Genomic DNA, 19,561 nt, shown 5'->3' on the forward strand with positions numbered 1-19,561 from the left:
AGATCTCTTGTACGAGCAGACAGCATTTTATATGTGTATTCATATGAAATCTCGTAGTCTGTAGGTATATTTCTTCATTCAAAAAAAAATCACATCATGTAGACCTCTATCATGTCTACTAAATTCATTGTTTCAGTAGTTCTGGTAAAGTAGTTTCTTGCACTAGATTTACTGTTCAAGGATCAATCTTTGTGATTCTATGAGTCTATGAGTTAGATACTTGAAACCCATAGCAAATCAGCAACATAGGTAAAAATGTTTATGAAGAACTCATAATATTTATAATGTAAATATTTCTTTGTTACATGGCACTGCTGTTAGACTATTTCAGAAATATGAAATGTAAAACTGAATGTAAACATCTTAATGCAATAAATCTTAAAAGCAAATATATTTGTTACCTTTAAAATTAGACCCAGTGCATTTTTGGGGATACACCATATAAAATCATTTTCCATCCCCTTTGTGCTGAGCTCAAGTGATGTATTTTTCTGTACATCTTTATTCCTGTTATTTAGGGTGGATATTAGGAAAAGGGTACTGGAACAGGCTTCCCAGTGAAATGCTCACAACGCCATGGCTATGAGAGCTCAAGGAGTGTTTGGACAACGCTCTCAGGCACAGGGTGGGGTTGTTGGAGTGTCTGTGCAGGGCCAGGGGTTGGACTCAATGATCCTGACAGGTCCCTTCCAGCTCAGGACATTCTATGGTTCTTCACAGGATTACTCAGACAACCCAGTATGTCCCCTAGTGGTTTTTTGCCAGTATTTGGTTTCTTTCATCAATAACTGGATTTCCAGACCTTCTACTTTGCAAAGGAAAAAAACTTCTTTTATTTTTACTAACTTCCACATTAGCACTAATGCAGCACTGACTGGACATGTCATTTTTGGGCTTCTGCCTTTCAGGTTTGATTTGTAAGAATCTGGTTCTTCAGCTTTTTTTTTATGGAAATTGACATATTTTGGAAAATGCTTGGAAAGTGCTCTCATGGGACCCCTGATAAGACAACCCAAAGGCAGTGGGACTTGCTTTGCCAACATTGCCGCTTTCTGTTACTTCCTTGCTGTTATTCTTCTGCTAGAATAGTTGACAATCTATGGGCAATAATTCAATCACAATTAAACCCACTAATCTGGTAACAAAATGTCTACATCCCAAATTTCTGAACTCCAAGGCACATTCTTTGGTGATCTTTTTTCAGTTCCCTTCTTGCTTGTGATTTTGAGCACTGGATGCATTGCTTTTGGTGTTCAAACCCTTGAATAATAATGTAGTTACCACTGTATCTGTACAGCTCATCTTTTTTCTTTTGGCAACATTTCAGTCCTTGTTGCTGCAGACCTCAGTTCTCAGCCTTTGCATCAGTTCTTGAACCTGTTTTCACGTAGACATCTGACTCCTTCAGGTTTCTGCTCTATCAAGGTAGAACGAAAATGATACATCATTGCTTGCACAATTTCTGCAGCCTTACAATTGCCTGGGCAGAACAGAGTTTGCTTTGCTGAGAAAACAAAATCTGAATTACTCAACTTGTCTGCTGTGTCATGTAAGTTTTTCGTACAGGAGTCTACAAAGTCTGAAACCACAGCCCTAGTAATGAGTTTTCAGCACAGTACAAACTGCAATTGAGTCTTTCCTGACCTCATGGTCTTCTATGAGACCACTGTGAGTGAAAATTCATTATTTGCGTAAATTAGTATCTCTTTGCTTAAATTATTTGCAAAATTCATCTTGGCCAAAACATTTGTGATAACATTTTTCCTTCTCTTGTTGTCCTACCCTTCTCTTGTATAAAAGCTCATTTATATTGACTGACTGGTTTATTGCTTTATAAAAATGTCTTTTTGGAAGGTGGAGTCTCCTCATATTTAGTCTCTTTTATATTGACACAGGTAACATTTGCTGATGGACTATTTTATCTTTATTTGTACCCATTCCAAGAGATTTATGACCAGGCTTTCCAAGAACAGCAAAATGGGATGACTTTTCACTAGTCTCTTTATGTGCCATTGCAATGACAAGGTTACAGAGTCTGCTGGGATAAAAGAAAACCTCTTCTAACTCTCACCTGCCTTCAGGTAGTGGCCCCATCCTCTGTGCCCTTTGGCTCCTTTGGGTTTGGAGTGGTTTCTGTGTTCCAGTGAAAATCTGGTGGCACCCACACTAATATGTTCACCACCGACACTGAATCCGCCTGGTGATCTGCTGCACTGTTGGAAACTCTGCCCCTCAGCAGATGGTTGCCCTGAATTTCCATCACCCATATGCTTTTCAATGCTGAATGAACACTTTGAAGGATGTTTTTGAAAGCAGCTCAAGAATTGGAGTGGATCAGATTCCTGAATCAGTCTCAGAAAAAAATAAAATGGAGAGGCATAATTATTCCTTATTCACGTCTCTGTCTCTTGACACAAAGGCTCTGTCCATGTTAAGAACTTCTGTGTGAGTACCAGCTGAAATTCTGATTGGTCTTGGATCAGTGAGATATTCATCTCAGAGATATGCTGCCAGTGAGAGCAATTAGCCCACCAGTGGCATAAATTACTTGAATACAAAAGTGAATAAAGATTAGATGAGTTCATCATCATGCCACTAAAGTTTGCCTTATTTTTTCCTGTTTAGGACTAATGTTACTCCATAAGTGATGGTTACTGCTACTTGATAGGGTCCATCATGGAGCAGTAATCCAGGAATCCAGCAGGGAGCAGGAGAGAATCATTTTGCATCCATCAGCTCTTGGTGAAATCCTAATAATGAAGGTCAGAGGAAATGATTCATTTGTTATTAGGTTTGGAATAAAAGGTGTGATTCCAGAGGGGAATATTCACCTGTTAAAATTCTGTTGGGTAAAGGAAAAGAGGGAGGAAGCAGCTGGGGAATGGACAGGTGGATTTTTGGTGGATACAGGGATAGACATGGGAAGGGGCTCTTAGGTAAAATATATATCATGGGTACCACCATGAAAGCCCCAACTGCTCTTCTTTCCAAGCTCTGACATTCCAGAAGGGTAAGCAGTGGTTAGCACATCCATTTCTATATTCCTTGGATGCCCAGTGCCTTGTTGGGAAGAGATAATATTAGGAAATGAACAAATCCAGGAATGTAATTCTTGATAGCAAAGCCCTGGGGGCCCAGGTTTTGATATTCTTCTAGCAACCAAACCCAACAGAGGGAATCCTGGAGGAGGTGGAAAACACTGTCACTCTGTTGGTGGAATTCCTGGGAAATTTAAAGTGGCTGAAGCAGTAAGAACAGAGCTGGAACCAGACTTCAGCCAGGTAAGGCAGACACCAAATCCTTTGGAATTAGAACTGGGAAGGGGAAAGGAGAATAAACTGTTAAATTTGTACCACATGGATTCCTGAGCAAGATCCCAGTAGGGAAACTCTCTGAGAAGACCTACACTGGGGACAGTCCCCAGATGAGAACAGTAAGCCTTGGAATTGTCTGAAAGCACAAGGATCAGCTGCCAAATGTGGAGGTGTTATCAGACAATCACTCAGGAGTGTTTAGCTCCTAAGGCAAATCAATCTCCTGCCTTGTGAAGCTCAGAAATCTGGGAAGACCCCAAGTAATGTAGGGAATGGACTGGCAGATAAAACTGCTGGGTAATGGTAAAGAAAACATTCTAATAGGGGGGCTTATTTTGTACAGGAATCCTGCAAAAATTGTCCAAAAGAACAGGAATCAAATTGGATTGACATATTTCTTGGACACCACAATCCAGTGGGAAAGCTAAAAGAAAACCTAAAAAGGCAAATGAGCCAAATCTGCCAAAACCCTCAAATGGCCACATTCCCTAGCATTGCTGAGGACTTCAGCCAGGCTCCAAGAAAGAGGTGAGCCCATATGGAATACTTTATGGTAAACTATATCCAACTGTGACTCTTCCTGGGGAAAGCCATGGGATAGGTTATCCCAGTTTCAGAGAATATGCTATTTCCTTGGGAAAAACACTTTGCATAACTTCATTGTTTTAGCCTAACGAGTAACCTGGGATATCCAAGTCCATCCTACCCAGTGGGTAGGCTGGGAGTACAACTGAACATGGAGAATTTCTGGGAAAGCCCTGGAGAAGAAACAAGGCTCCAGCTTTGCAGGTCTGTGTCATAACCCATTCTGTCAGCCACTCCTGTTTGAGCCCAGTGGATTTGTCCTCTTGTATTCAACCTCAGCAGCATTAATTGCTGGGAATTAAGCAGCCTTTGGTACTTCTTTTCCATCAAACCTCTCCATCCCACCTTTCAATTCTGTTGTGCACAGAGGAAAAACCCAAAACTTCATTTTTTCCCCTCTTCCCTTCCCTTTGCCTCCTCTTTTTGTGCAGGCTTTGGGCTATCCAGTTGTGGATGTGGATTAGGCAGAGCACCTTGGAATTGGAGCAGTTTTGAGACCATCATGGATTCTCCCAAGGTTTGGTGTGAGGATCTGCATCTTGGGAGGGGCTGGGATTTTGTGCTGTTCTGGTTTGGTTTTTTTTCTTTTTTGCCTTTTGGGCCACCTCAGAGGAAAAGCTGGAAAGCAAACCAACTGAAGGGAATTCCCAAATTCCTTTCCAGACCTTCAGGGGAGGCCCAAATCCATATGGAACTGAGAAAAGGGATGTGAGGAGAATGGGAATAATTGAGCCTCAGGACTGTGCACTCCATTATTTTAATGTGTTTGGAGATGCAGGAAATGCCAAATCCCAAAGGAATTCTGTGTCTGTAACATCAAGTGCAACCTATTTAAAGCCAAGTCCTCTGCGCAGGGGTTTTCCCCAGGGTAAATCCAGATGTGACAGGAAAAAACCTCAGCAAGGATTTCCAGCCTTGAGTACACAGCTTTTGGAAAAGCTTAGTAGCCAAACAATATCAAATTTATATCAGATTGGTATCAAGTGGGGGGGGTTATATCCAGGATCACTCAGTTCCCTGGGTGTGAAAGTCCTTCAAGCAACAAAACTGAGCTGTTTTTGAGAATTCCAAGTGTTGTGTCCCTAAGATTTTTAATACAAAATTTAAATTACTAATATTTAATTGAGACAATGTAAAGCGAATTTGTTAGAGTGGCAGAAATGTTTTTTCACCTGGAAGTATGTTGGGATAATCAATGTTCCTTATATCAGAATTAACTGGTCCTCCTTATTTTACCTTCTTTTCTTTCTAGATTGTGTATATTGGGGAGAATATTTGGGATAAAGAAATAAAATGCATGAGTCAAGCTTCATGTTCCCACAGGAATGCTTTAGGCATGTGAGCTTCTGAACTGCACAGATAAGTCAGGCTCCCACAGAAATCTTCCAAAGCTGGAAGGGGCAGGGAAGAAAACTCCAAGAGTGGTGTGGGAAGTGCTTTCTCCCAGGTCTGGACACCCCTGAGGTTGGAATGAATTAAAAATATTCCTTGTCCCTCTCTTATTCCCAGCTCAAGACTAAGCTGGTGTTCCCTGAGTGGCTGCAGGTCCCTGGATGTGGAGGGAGGAGGTCTCTGCTGGAGACTGGAGAAATGTCTCTGCTGGTTGCTGGGCCCTCGGTGGGCAGAGAACTCTGATCTCAGCAAGATGTGTTTGTGATTATTGAATCAATCCTACCTCCTTTTTAATGAGTTGTTTTAATTAGTCATCAGCAGGGAACACTTTTAGCCAGCTGTAGTTAAGTTTCTTTTTAACAGATTTCTTGCTGTTTTGATCATGAAATCACCAAAACCCTAAGTTTGCTAAATTAACCCTGAAAGGCTTCAATGAACAAATCCTGAAGGCATTGGGGACTGGATATCTTGGATCTTATGGCCTTTCAAGACCATGTTGGGTTTACCCACTGATTTTGGTTTCAAGGGAAACTCCCAATTGAGAATAATCAAAATAATAATAATCAGAGAATAATCAGTTCTCATGAAACTCAGCTTTCCAAAACTTTATTTAGGATAAAAGAAGATGGGAATGCCTTTGGCATAAAAGCATCTGTGAAGTAAAGCAGATTTAAAATGTCTGTACAAAGGTTACAGAAAATCATCATGTGTATATATATATATATATATATGTATACACACAGATAGATATAAAGTAGATATTTTATAGCAGTTGCAGGTGAACTGTCAGGGTTGGGTTTTGAAATATATTCTTAACTATATTCTCTAATTATGCATGTGATTTTTAACATTTAATATACAATATTAAAGCTCTTGCTGGTTTTTGAGCATTGCATTGAAAGTCTATGTGGTTTCTCTTCTTTCCCTGTTCCAGGAGAGTTCTTAAGAAACTTCTGTTATCTGTGAGAAAGTTGTAACATCAGAACTGCCGATTTCAGTGCCTTTATCTGAACTTGATATATTATCTGTACTATTGTCTAGATGCATTTGTTTTTTGACAGAACTAGGGGGCTGGAAGAGAAAATTGAAGGAAAAGGTTGTAGAGAAGGGGCAGAGAAAGAATGTAGAGAACCTAATTTAGGATTGAAATCCATCAGTCTGCTGCTTTGGTCTCCTGGCAGGAAGTGGTGAAGGAGATCAGTCAGTGTTGAACACATGTGTTCTGTGGGTTTGTCCCAGCCAGACGAGGGTGTGGGGGACACTCTGCACCCCAGCCAGGGCAGGGAGGGCTGAGAGGGACAGAGGGCTCTCCCCAGCCTGCTGGGAGCGGTGTCACACGAGGCAGGTGCCTGCAAAGGTGCAGAGATGTGCCCACGATGTCAGTTTGCCATGTGCCTGAGACCCTGGCACACGTCTGTGTCTTGTTTTGGAAAGGGTGAGTGTTGCACAGAAAAATTCTGAATTATAATTTGGGATGTTGTGTGCTGTGGGTTTTGGGGGACACTTCTTTGTTTTGAATGGTTCACACTGGAAAGTTTCCTGTATAGGGGACTCTGATCTGCTGGGTTTTGTGCTGCTTGTCCCACCACAAGCTCTGAGCAATGGAGGGACGTGGCAGCTCTCTCACTGAGTTGGCATCCTTGGCCTGAACAGTCATGGAAGCAGCAGGCAGGTTTCTTGCCTGCTGAATCACTTCTTGTGGTGTTAAGGCTAACATCAAGTGCTAAAGAAAATTCCTCTCTTTTTATGTGACAGCACCACTGACAGGAGAGGGAAGGACTGGGGCAGAATACTAAAAACGCAGAATTTCAGGTGTGACACAAAAGAAAGCTCAGAGTACAAAACGGGAAATGTGTGCCCACATTGCCTCTCGAGGCAGTTTTGCTGTCTGTTCTCATTGTATAGTGTCATCTAAAAATTAGACCATTTTATTAATTGTGCTGTGCAAAACACTTCTCATAATGCCAGGAAACAGATGATACTAAAATCTGAAGGAATTTGGATGTGTAGAAACAAACTATTCTTTCTTCTCCAGTGTGAGGTGCTTGATGTTAGGAAACACTGAAAAGCAAGGAAAAGGTTATAGTTGAGTTGGTCTCTCTTTATTTATTACTCCCCCCACCTTTTTTTTTTTTTTTTTGAAACAGAGAAGTAACTGGGATGTAATAAATCCCTAAATCTTAATAACAGAAGAGGCTTAATGGAGAAGTTAACAGTCCTATGAGGTGATTATTTTTGAACATGGAGGAAGTACACATTGCAGAACCATGAAATGCCACCTGTAGAAGACTAAGTCAAATTGGATTTTTTGTTGTTTTTCTTATTTTTAACCTCAAGGGCTGACACTGTCATCCACAGTCTCAGCCTTCCCAGCACGGCACTAGGTGGATCCTTCTGTCTCTGCTGGAGGTGCAGCTTCACAGACCAGGGGAGGATTCACTGCTGGGTAAGGGGAGGCCAAAGCTGCCATGTGTGAACTGGCAGAGGGTCTGGCCTGATTTAAACAACTGAACACAGCACAGTCACAAGGTGACTCTGCTGCTCCCCAAGCTCCTGCCAGGATTGTGGACACAGGTGGAAATTAAGGGAAAATGACCCAGATCAAGCTACTTTGTTGTGAAATTGTGTTAGGCAAAGAACAAAAGGATGATAAATCTTGGGCTGAATGGGTTTTTCCCATGAAATACCAAAAGCAATACTGGGAAACTTAATGATTCTATTGATAATGGCTACATAGTCTTGGACTTATCCTATTATTACTTTTCCTTTCAAATATTGGAAATTCAGACTGTTCAAATGGAATTGTCTCCTGTCCATGGTATTTTCTTGGTTGTTTTTCAAAACAAAAGTACTTGGTCAGTAATAGTTAAAAACTCATGTTCACTGCATTTGTTCACAACTAATGAAAATGCTGTACAACAGGAACACGGCAAGGAGCAGGTGATGCATTAATTCCTGTGTGAAGATCAACCTGTTATCCATAGTGGGGAGACCTCTCTGCCCCTTCAGAGCACAGGGACTGAGTTTGGTTGGTTTGAACCAAGACAACCCAGACTTCCCCTACCTGCTCAGGCAGAGCAGCCACCAGCCTGTGACACCAGAGCTGGGGAGGAACTTCAACCCTTCTGGGGGCTGATCCCCTTTATTATTCCAGCAGAGCCCTTCTGGGAGGATGCATACGTGTAAATGGCTTTGTTAAAGCAACGTGCTGCTGTCCAGGGCAGTTTGACTTGTTTTGACTCACCCTTCTTCGGGGATGAGGAAGAAAGGCTGGGGGAGACAGTGGGGACTTAGGGGCTCTGATGTCTTTGGGGCACCCCAATGTCCCTGGGAGTGCCAGCTGGAGGAGCAGGTGAGTGCGGAATGGGGGGGTCCCCAAAGGGACCCCAAACTGCCAGAAAATTCAGAGGTAGGGGGGTGTGTGAAGAATACTAAAACTTGTCAAGTTTTAGTATTTATACTACAAGTTTTTGAGTATTTATACTTTCATTTATATATATATATTTACAAATAATACTAATTTTTATATAAATTCATTTCGAAATAAACCCTATCTACTATATTATATACAGGAATGTAAGAAACTCTGAATAGAAATCTGTTGAGTTTGAAAATAACGACATAACGTTTTTATAAATGAATAAAACAAGCAAGTGCCTGAAAACGTAAGCTGATGGGGCTGAAGGAAATAGAAAGGGCTCTATCCCACCTTGTCCCTCCATTCTCTCCCCGGTCCGAACAGCCCTGGGCTGAGCTGTGCGGTGCTGCTGCTGCCTGCTGACAGAGACCGGCACTGCCAGCCCCCGCCACAGCGCCCTGACCCTCCCTGCTGTCCCTGCTGTCCCTGCTGTCCCCTGCTGTCCCTGCTGTCCCCTGCTGTCCCCTGCTGTCCCCTGATGGGTGACACGGGACACCCGCGGCCTCCGTGGCTGCTGAGCATGGGAAGGGCAAGAGCCAGGACCGAGCGAGGCGATGTCTGTAAACAGAGTGGAGGGGTGAAGGAGAGTTACGAGCGCAAACAGCCACGGCCGTGAGCGGGGCCATAGCGATAAAAGGAGTGTCCGCCGTGCGGGGCGGTGCCTGAGAAGAACGAGAGGCGTGGCGCCGGCTGTGCCGGGCCGCACCGCGACACGGCCCGGGGACACCGGGCGGCCACAGGCTGGAGAGAGCAGCCCGTGTGCCACTCTCAACATGGCGGCGCGGAAAGGGAGCCGCAGTTTGCCACTCCCAAGATGGCGGAAGTGATAACAGTCACGTGACAGAGCACCACAGATGGCTGTCGGGGCTGAGCCACACTCAAAATGGCGGGACGGCGACAGAGGTGTCTCTGACTCTGCCTGATGTTCCCCGCGCGGCTCCCGCCAGTCCCCGTCGCCGCTGACGCCACCACCTGTGTCTCCACACCGGGAACGCTGAGAAAAATCGCGCTGAAAGCGCTGGGTCGGCGTCGGGCGGTGGGGTGGATTTCAGGCAGCCGAAAGACAGACGCCTTTGTGAGGAGTGGGGGACCTTAATCGTGCCACTCCAAAAATGGCGGCTTGACCGGAAATGGCTTCCGCCACAATCAAAGATGGCGACGAAGGGCGGAAGTCACTTTTTTTATGCCACACCAAAGATGGCGGTTTGACACGCCTCTTTACGGCCTTCCAAAGATGGCGGCATCTTGCGCATGCGCCTTGGGGATGGGACAAATGGCGGCCGGGAAGGAACATGCTCCGTCCTTTCGGCTGCCTGAACGCCACGCCGGCGCCGACCCAGGTCTTTTAGCGCGATTTTTCATAACGTTTCCCGACGTGGGAAAACGGGTTGTGCGGAGCTGGGAGCACCCGGCAGGATGCAGCTCCTCTTTCCTAGGAGGTGAGGGCTGCGGGGCTGCAGCTGGAGGCAGGGTTTGCCAGGCAGGGGCAGCAAGGAGAGTTCCAGCTCCCAGCAGCTCTCTGGCAGTACTGCATGGACTCTGGGCAGAGGAGGTGGGAGGTGTGGGTGGTGTTCATGTCCTGAAATGGCAGCAGTCTCGTGTGACTGTGTGGGAACCAGCTGTAAGGCTGGCAGCCGAATCAAATCTTTTATTAGATTTATATCAAATGTGGTGTTTATATCTGGGACCGCTCAGTTCTCTGGGTGTGAAAGTCCTTGAAGCAGCAAAGCTGAGCAGTTTTTGAGCATTTCAGGTGTGCTCTGTCCTGCTCTGTGACCCCACAGCGCTCGCAGGGTGAGGGGGGATGTGGATCTCCACATTCCACATCTCCATTGCACATTTCAGCTGGGAATTCTGTGGAAGCGCATGAAGGAACCGGCCAGGCGGGCGCTGCGTGTGAGGCCGGAGATGAGCAAAAGTAAGGGAGAGAAAGGGATTGATCTGAGGGATTGCTTAGACACCCTTAAATGTTCTCCCTCTTTCTGAGGAAGGCTTTCAGCCCTTGTTTCAGTGAAATCCCTTGGGGCTGGGAACGAGCGAGCAAGCCAAAGCCGTGGGGTTTGGTCAGGGCCATTCCCGGGGGCTGTGAGGCAGCTCTGGAGGGGTGGAAGGAAGGAAATGCTGCTCTGGGGGGGCTGACACAGCAGGGCCCGAAGGCTCCCATGGCAGCTCAGGGAAAGAGGAGGTGTGAATCCCTCCCTGTCATGCCCAGTGGAAACGACTGCCCCAGGTGCCAGGGCAGGGAGGAGCCGGGGGAAGGGGATTTGAAAATCCAAGCAGGCAGAACCCACTGGAGATGTGTAGGCTTTTCATCAGGCAACGCTGAGCTGCTGACACAGAATTCTGCAGGTTCCCAGGAAAAGTGAGTTTGGATGTTTCTATTCTAAGATCAATTTGGGGACCAGGGGAAGAGAAATGCATTGTGTTAGCTTGGGACACCAGAATATATGGTTCTCAAAGTTGAATTGGCTTTTTGTTTGAAGAGAAGCAAAATTAATATGGTAGATTGTTGAAAATGGTGAAAAAGTGGAATGAAAGGTTCTTTTTGACCCAGACTGAAAAGGTTTTTTTATTTGTTTTGTTTTGTGTAGCCTGGCTTAGGGAAATATAGCAGATCTCACTTTTTTTTTTTTCTCCAGCCGACTGGAGTGTTATCTTCTTAATTCAAAAAGGGTTTGCTGTATGTGTAATATTTCAGTTGTAATTCCACAGTGGAGGAGAGCTTGGAGCAGTCAAACTGAATCCAGCAGGCCAGGGGCTGCCCTTGTCCAGCAGTGCCCTGAAGGCAGGGAGGGAGAGGAAATCCCAATTAGGTTGGAATTCCTACTTTTGTGGCATTCCAGAAGGTAACTGAGTCAGGAGGGAGGAGTTAGAGGCCGGTGTGTGCTTTGTGTGCACCTGGACTGTGCAGGGGGGAGGATTGTGCTGAAGGTTGTGCTCCTGCTGGGCTTTCAGACACTTCTCTGCAGCCGAGCCGAGGTGTAAATAATTGTAGTACTGAGGGGTGGCTGTTTGTGCTAAGATGGGGTCGCCTGTCTGTAAAACTTGTTCAGGTTACTCTGAAAAGAGCAGGAGCACAGCAGGAAAAACGTCTGTCCCAGGGCTGTCATCCTGACAAATTAACAATTTACTTGGAATTTTTCTTTTCTTACATGTTAACTATAAGGAAAATTTGCTGTTGAGGATGTGAAAGGCAGGGAAACAGGGACAACACCTATGCCAGGAGAAGAGAGATCCTCCTCTCCTCTCCTGTGAGCTGTGCTTACACTGGCTGCTGTCTGGGGAGATGCCACCATGGAAAAAAGCACCTGATAATTTCTGTTCCAAGGTTCCATCCTGCTGTTTATGGTTTATGGCCTGTGCTGAGAGAGGTGGAAATGTTTCCCTATGAGTGTTGTCTGTCAGCCACTAGAAACAGACTCCAGTCTTCTCGTGTAAACTAAATTCTTATTTTTCCTGACCCCATTGAGAACATTGGAATTGGAGAAGAGAAATGATCCTGGTTCTTTCTCTGCTCCACCCTTCATCTGTACCACTTGATGGTCCCACCAGGACCTGTGATGGGGTACATGAGAAAAATAAGTTATTTTGCTGATGTAATTGGATTCTAGGTACTTTGCTGTGGATTTGAACTCTTCTGTCGTAAAACTTATAAATCTTTTAGATTAGAACAGAAAACCATGGAAAAACAGCCTGGCTTGAAGGGTTTCTACCAGACTAGAGCTGACTACAGAAAATTGGATGGTCAAGTGCTATGTTGGTCTGGACTTCCAACTCTGAAAGATTAGAAGCTGAAAACTTCCTGTGTCCTCCAGCAGAGGATTCATTTGGAGTTTGGGAATAGTTCAATGGAACTTGGAGATGTGACAACTTCCAAAGTGTGAGCTTGTGTAAACAAGGAAGCAGATGGAACCTCTGAACTAAAAGTACTTTCATGAAGGTTTTGTGCCACAGAGTAATTGGTGATGGAAAATTAGTTTTCAGGCAGTTGAAAGGTCCATCTTTTCTTTGGAAAAAAAAATAAAAATAAACTGAGGCAAAGGGATAGCCTGGTTGGTTCTGGATCAGGAAGTGAACTTTCCAAGATTTCTGAAGAGAGGAGAGAGGTTTTTCCCCATTTTCTAGAATTCGGTCTCATTAAGAAGAGTTGTCTGATCCTGACACCCTGTCAGTTCCCTGGGAGAGAGGTGGGCAGGACTGGAATGTATTGTTTTATTCAGCCTCTCCTCAGTGGGTTTGCCTTTGGTTGTGTCTTAAGCCAAGAGGGAGCTGCTGTCTGCAGTGAAACAAAGCTCTTTCCTCAGCTGAAATGTCTTCCAGCAGCACTGGGAGCTCGGGCTGCTCTTCCTGGCCCTGTGTTTCCAACAGGGTGAGGTTTGTGTGTGCCTTTCCCTTATGGCAGATTCCTCCTTTAGGCAGCTTCTGTCTGTGCAGCCTGTGGGGGCTTTGGGATGGATGGAGAGAGCCTCAAGGGAGTCCAGAGAAGGCCAAGAAGTGCTTCAAGAGCTGGGGCACTTTTGTTACACAGATAGGCTGGGAGATCTGGGAACATTCAGCCTGAAGAAGAGAAGGCTCTGGAGAGCCCTGAGAGCCCTTTCCAATGCCTAAAGGGTTCCAAGAGAGCTGGAGAGGGACTTTGGGGAAGAGGACAAGGGGCAATGGCTTCCCACTGCCAGAGAGTGGGTTTAGATTGGATCTGAGGAAGAAATTGTTCCCTGTGAGGGTGCTGAGGCCCTGGCACAGGCTGCCCAGAGCAGCTGTGGCTGCCCCATCCCTGGCAGTGTCCAAGGCCAGGCTGGACAGAGCTTGGAGCAAGCTGGGATAGTGGAAGGTATCCCTGCCCATTGCAGAGGGTGGAACTGGATAATCTCAAAGGTCCTTCCCATCCAGTCCATTCTGTGATTCCATGATTCCAACATCTCTACACATATGGAGAGCCAAAGTGCAGTGCAGCATCTCTGGCACCTGATCCTTAATGTCACTTTGGTGGGCTGATGTTGGGAAATAAGACCTATGGATGGACTGATGAAGTCAGTCAATACTTTTGCCTCCTGTGGTGGAAAACACCTGGGATTCCTTTCCTTGCTGGGGATAAACAGCAGACAATGCTTATGGAATAATGCCTTGGCTGATCTTTATCTTCTCTTGGTGGTTATTAATAGTGGAGGGAGTTATCTCCAGGATTCCAGTGTCACTGTATTTGTCCATGGGTTCACAAGGTTCTGAGGTGGGAGCCAAAGCTCTGGGGGTGTGGATCCATTCCCTATTTCCATGCAGCAGGATGCTCTGATGAAAGGCATCCCCTGCCTGTGTCTGCTCAGCTGTCTGGCTGCACTGGAGTGAGGGGTTCCGGTCAGGATATCCATTGGCTGAGGAGGGCTGGAAAGGCAGACGTGGGGTCAGTGTTACCAAGAAGGAGGAAAGCCAGTCGGAGGAGAGGGACGGTGGTAGATCAGTGATGGCCTGGCAGCTTTTGCTCAGGATGTTCAGGGAAGCCTGCATCCCTGGAGCTCATTGTAGGGTCCTGCTGCCTTGGATCAGGAGAGGCTGATTATTGCTGCCCTTTTCCAGCCTTGTTTGCTTTCTGTATTTAACTGGACCAGATCAAATGGAGTTTTGAGCCAGCTGCTTGTTGCACACCACCGCATCCCCTGCAACTCCATCTCTCTGGAAAACGGGGAGGGAGAGGGAAGGGAGGATTCCCAGGGACACAGGACTGAGCTCCTCTTGCAAATGTCTGATGTCCCTTTCCCAGGAGCTCTGACAGGGATTTCTGTGGGTAGTTCCCAGCCATTGTGGAATTTGGGGATGGAGGTGGGAATTTTTGTGCCTTGGGGCCACTCAGCTCTAGGACACAAAGTGGGAACATGAGGTGACATTCCCAAGGAATGTGTCTTCGAGGACATGCCAGGGAGAAGCAGGAGAATCAGGGCACCCAAGCATCCCCTGAGCCTGGGGAGATGGCAGGTCTCCTGGATCTGGTCCATATCTCCCTCAGGGAATCCCAGAGGTTTCTCTCTTTGGGTGTCAGATGTCCTCTGAGCAAATCAGTGGTGTCTTTAGAAGTGGGCTGGGGACAGAGCAGGCCAGCTTGGGGCCACCGCAGCTATTGACGATCTGGGTCGCACACAAACCACACAAAGAGGAGAGAACGTGCAGGGAACGGTCAAAATGTCAAACCAGGGACACACAGAGGAGCAGGAATCAAAGACAAAGCTGACCCTTGGATCAGCTCAGTCATCTCAAGACACATCAGCCTAAGTCTTTGAAGGAGACTGGACAGTTCAGGGGCACATGAGAATTTTTTGGAGTCAAAGCAAGGTCTAATCTACAAATGAATTGTTGTTAGAGATCTTACAAGGTGACGCTTCAGAAAATGGAAAATACCTTGCTATTCCTGTGTGCTTCCTGGCTCCTTTTCCAAGTTGGGATTTGTGCTTCCTATTTGCCATGCAAATAATGAGCTGTATTTGCCTGGAGGTGAGACCAGGCAGATTGCCAGTGGGAACCCCAGCTGGCTGTCTCTTTTATTCACGGTAAGGTTTTATTGATTGGGTGGAAAGATTCATATATGCTGGGTTTCTTGTATTTACTTCAAGCTGCAAATTGGATCAGAGGCCAGGAACAACCAGCATCTCTTCTGGAAGTTCCTCAGAAAGCTGTGGCCAAGTGGGAACAGTTCTCTAAGCCATTTGCACAATCTGTCTGCTTGTAAGTGTGAACTAGAAATAAAAGTGAGTTACTGGTGAGACTTGGGAATAAGATTTACCTGTTTCAGTGGCCCAGTCAGAAAATGGACCAACTTTAAAGTGTGAGGATTCTGGATGTGCTTCCTCAGTTTGACCTGGAAAGAGGAAGGAAACAGTTTAACACTAATCTGAATGTGCCTTCTCTTTTCTGTCCCATGAGGGGAGTGTTGCAGGCTGGTGAGAAGAGTACATGGTGTAGGGCATGGGAATCATTCATGTTTATTTTGTGTCCACTTCTAAATCCTGATGAATTTCAGGAGGGGTGGAATCCCCTCTCCCTAATCACTGTCTTTGAAGGTGATTTGAACAGACACACAAAACCTTGCCTAATTTTGAAAGTCCTAGTGAGGAAGGGCCAGGATATTATTGCTTCTGTGTCTCGCAGGGTTGAGAACTCCACTGGTTCCATGAATGGAGACAACAGGATTGATGTTCTATGGATCCCTTGGCAAATTGCTGACAAGGAAAAGTCCCCACCAAGGTCTTGTCTGTGGCACCTGCAGCTGCCGTGGCCACTGAAATGCTCCAGATCCAGTGGTATTTGAGATGAGCTGTGGCAGAATGGAGGAGCAAACACTTGGGATTGATTTACTGCAAGAACTGGGATTCAGTAGCAGCAATCAGCTGAGCTGTGGTGAGAAACCTCTCCAGTTTGTGCTCCCATTCAGCTCCTTCTCCTACCCTGGGCTCCTGGCAGGAGCCGTGGAATGCCGGAATGGTTTGGGGTAGAAGGGACCTTAAAAGCTCATCCTGCTCCACTCCCTGCCACGGGGACAACTTCCACTATCCCAGCTTGCTCCAAGCCCTGTTCAGCCTGACCTTGGACACTCCCAGGGATCCAGGGGCAGCCACAGCTTCTCTGGACAACCTGTGCCAGGGCCTTGCTAAAATCAGAGGGAAGTATTCCCTCATAATAGCAAACCTAAACTCTTCAAAACAAGGTGAATCTGCAAACTTCTTTGCTAAATTCTTACTTGTGTTCTGTGAAAAAAACAAAACAACAAACCCAAAACAATCCAAAAATACTAACAAGTGTCCTTTTTCCCCCTCTCAGCAATGTAGCATAGATGCCAATGATGGGGAAGAAGCTGGATTTCACACAGTGGAGGCCGTGATTTATGCAGCAGAGAAGGAGCTGCTGAATATTAAAGGCATCAACCAAAGCTGGCAGAATCCCAGTAAGGATGTTCTGGAACTTTAACCCAAGATATTCCACAGGTTTATTTGTCCTGGCTGAAAGCACTGTGGTAAATTTGGAAGGTCTCCAAAGGGCAGTAAAGGTGATTGGAGGTGTGACATAACTTGTGATGGGAAAAGTCAAAATGCACCAGGACAGGACTGAAGTGGAGGATATTTCCATAAAACACACAAAATGGATGTTGGAGCTTTCTTGGAGCAGAATTTCAGTTCTGTTCAGAGGTACCAACTCATGCACGGTCTGTGAAATGTGCACAGAATGATACAGGCACCTCTCCACAAGGCAGGAAATATTAATTACGGGGGGTTAACGAACGGCAGGAGCTCTCCTGGCACTGCTCAGACGGGTTTTCCCTCAGGCTGATGCAGCCAAACTGATTCCCAGGGTTTCACCACAGCCACAGACCTCTGCCAACGACGGTCAGAGAGTATCCCAATCACCACTGATTCCAAAGAGCTGGACAAGCTCCATCAAGGTCAGCATTTTATTATTTCTCTTTGCTGCTTAAACTCAGTTATTGGAGTGGGGTTTTCCCATGAGTTTGATCTTTGCATGGAACCACAAGTCTTGGTTGGATGAAAGACCTCTAGGACTGCTCTTGAATAATTACTTTTATTTTAAAAGCTATAAAAATAGTCTAATCCTTTTAGTCATGATGCAAGACCCAGAGCTGTTTGTGGATATTTCTGGTTTATTTAAGTCTGTGATGTGTTTAGGGAAAACTAAACCAGGCATCACTATCTCCCCATTCCTCTGATAATCTAAAAATGAAAACAATTTCAGCTCTTCAGCAACACACCTGGACTTCTTATCCACAGCATGCACAAGTCTCAGGATGACAAGCAGTTTTCCCTCTTAGTTTTGAAACTTTCAGCCAAATTCACTGTTTAACTGAATCTCTATAAATGTAATATTTTATATGTGGAATAGATACATAGGTGTATTTTTGTAACATGTGACCTTTTAATTTTTTTAATAATTATTATTATAATTTTCCCTTCAGGAGAAATAGAAACAGGATCCATAATGGACTTATCTGGGGAATTCCAATTAGGTCCATGTACTTCCCGGGCAGCATTCCCATGGGACCATACCCTGCGTGTTTTTCTGGATCCCGGTGCAGCAGAATCTCAGTGGCCACGGTTGGGAATTCGGTGAATTGGAAGCAGAGCTGAAGGGTTTGTCCACTAAGAGAAGTGGTGATTATAAACCAAAGCAGCATGCTATTCCACACCATGGATTTGGGATTGGTGATGGTCCCAATCCATAATCTTTGCTCATTTTCTTTTGGATGCTGCAGCCTGATGGGCTGGGGGAGCTGCTCCTTTCCATTTCCATTTAATTTTCTGTATTTCATTAATTCTCTGTGGAAATCTGCTTTTAATGAAAGGGCCCAGGAGGATATCGATGTCGTCCCAGGTTCCTGGGATTCACAGCTCTGTGTTCAGACCAAGGACTGTTCTGGCTGGCAGAAGCTGCACCAATCTCCCAAGAATCTCTGGATTTTCTTCTCCCAATTCTCAGTTTGGGGGTGCAGTGCAGCCCTGCCCTGTGCATCTCCTAGAAGAGTTTTGGTGTTTAAAAGGTTATTTTGTATCCTGTAGTACTTGTAACTTGATAAAAAAGTATAACACTGTATCAATGTGGTTTTGATTGGCTCATTTACATTCCTTAATTAAAGCAAATAATTGAGAAGGGGTTTGAGCAGCCCTTGGTTGGAGCTGGCAGCTCTTCCTTATCTCCTCATTCACTGAATTTCTTTGAATTATTTCTTAAGCAGTTACTGCAATCCAGATGCACAATGAGGAGAACAGCATTGCTGCCCTGCTGGATTGGGAAATCCAAGTGCAATTCCTCAGAGGGATTGAAGAGATGGGGATCTGAGCCTCAGGCTGGGTTTTGGCAGCAGGAATTCAGTGAGGAGGGGTGAGGGGAGATCCCCCAAAACTGGTTAAAGCAAATTCTGCTGGGTTTGGGTGCCCCTCCCCAAAAAATGATCCTGATTAAAGGGGACTTGAGGAAGCAGTGGGATATGTTGGGGGGGGGCTGTGCTGGAGCCCCCAAACCCTGGTCAGGGATGGTGGGCAGTGCCAGCTCCCTGGGGACACTATGGGGGGGGCTGTGCTGACACCCCCAAATTCCAGCCAGAAATGGAACGGCAGCCGGGTGGAGTAGGGGGGCAGGACGGGAGGGGTTGTTCGTTTGTCTGGCGATTTTTATGTCTGTTCACACTGCAGTGATGTGACCCCCTCTGCTTCCCCCTATCCCTCCCGGCCCCCGGTCCAGAGAAGGGGCACCGGAGGAGGGGGCGGGGACTGGAGGGGGGGAAGCCCACCCCAGCCCCCCGGGGCCCCCCGGTGCGATGTGTGGAAGCCGCAATGCCGCCGGTGTGTGTGAACAGCCCCGAGCGGAGACTCCAGCGGGGGCGCGGGCGCCGGGCTCCGGCCCTCTGGGCTTTGTTCTCCGGCGGCCCGAGCTCCGCGGCTGCGGGGCAAGAAGGAGAGCGGGGAATGGAGAACGGGAACAGCGAGCAAAGGGGGGAGGCGACAAGGAGAGAAGGCAGGTGGGGGGGGGGGGGGGGTTCGGGCTGCGCAGGGCAGGACGGGAGGGGGCTGGGGGGGAAAGCAGGGTGGAGGAAGGAGGGGGAGGATTGAAGGCAGGTGGGGGGATTTGGGGAGGGAGAAGGAGAGCAGGGAGAGAGAGCAGGAGGGAGCCGGGGGACAGGGAAGGGGGGAAGCAAGAAGAGGGTGGAGGGGAAGGGTTGGGGTATATAGGGGGATAGGGAGGTGGGAAAGTGGCGGTGGAGAGGGAGGGTGGGGGGAGGCAGTAGAGGGCGGCAGAGAGGAGGGAGGGAGGGGAGAAAAGAGGATAGAGGAAAAGAAGTACAGAAAAAAAGAAGCGCAGA

At 46.5% G+C, this 19,561-nt stretch overlaps 1 long non-coding RNA gene across 2 annotated transcripts; it reads left to right on the plus strand.

The window, feature by feature from the left end:
- Nucleotides 1–9,390: 9,390 nt before the first annotated feature.
- Nucleotides 9,391–18,486, plus strand: LOC131592159 (uncharacterized). Of its 2 annotated transcripts, XR_009280526.1 has the most exons (4): nucleotides 9,391–10,148; nucleotides 15,844–16,399; nucleotides 16,513–17,131; nucleotides 17,660–18,486. It is a non-coding gene; the product is annotated as an uncharacterized LOC131592159 (long non-coding RNA). The 2 variants fall into 2 exon arrangements; XR_009280525.1 differs by lacking the exon at nucleotides 15,844–16,399 and having other exon boundaries at nucleotides 9,426–10,148; nucleotides 17,660–18,475.
- Nucleotides 18,487–19,561: the final 1,075 nt, after the last annotated feature.

This window comes from Poecile atricapillus, chromosome W (assembly GCF_030490865.1).
Source record: "Poecile atricapillus isolate bPoeAtr1 chromosome W, bPoeAtr1.hap1, whole genome shotgun sequence".
Lineage (NCBI taxonomy): Eukaryota > Metazoa > Chordata > Aves > Passeriformes > Paridae > Poecile > Poecile atricapillus.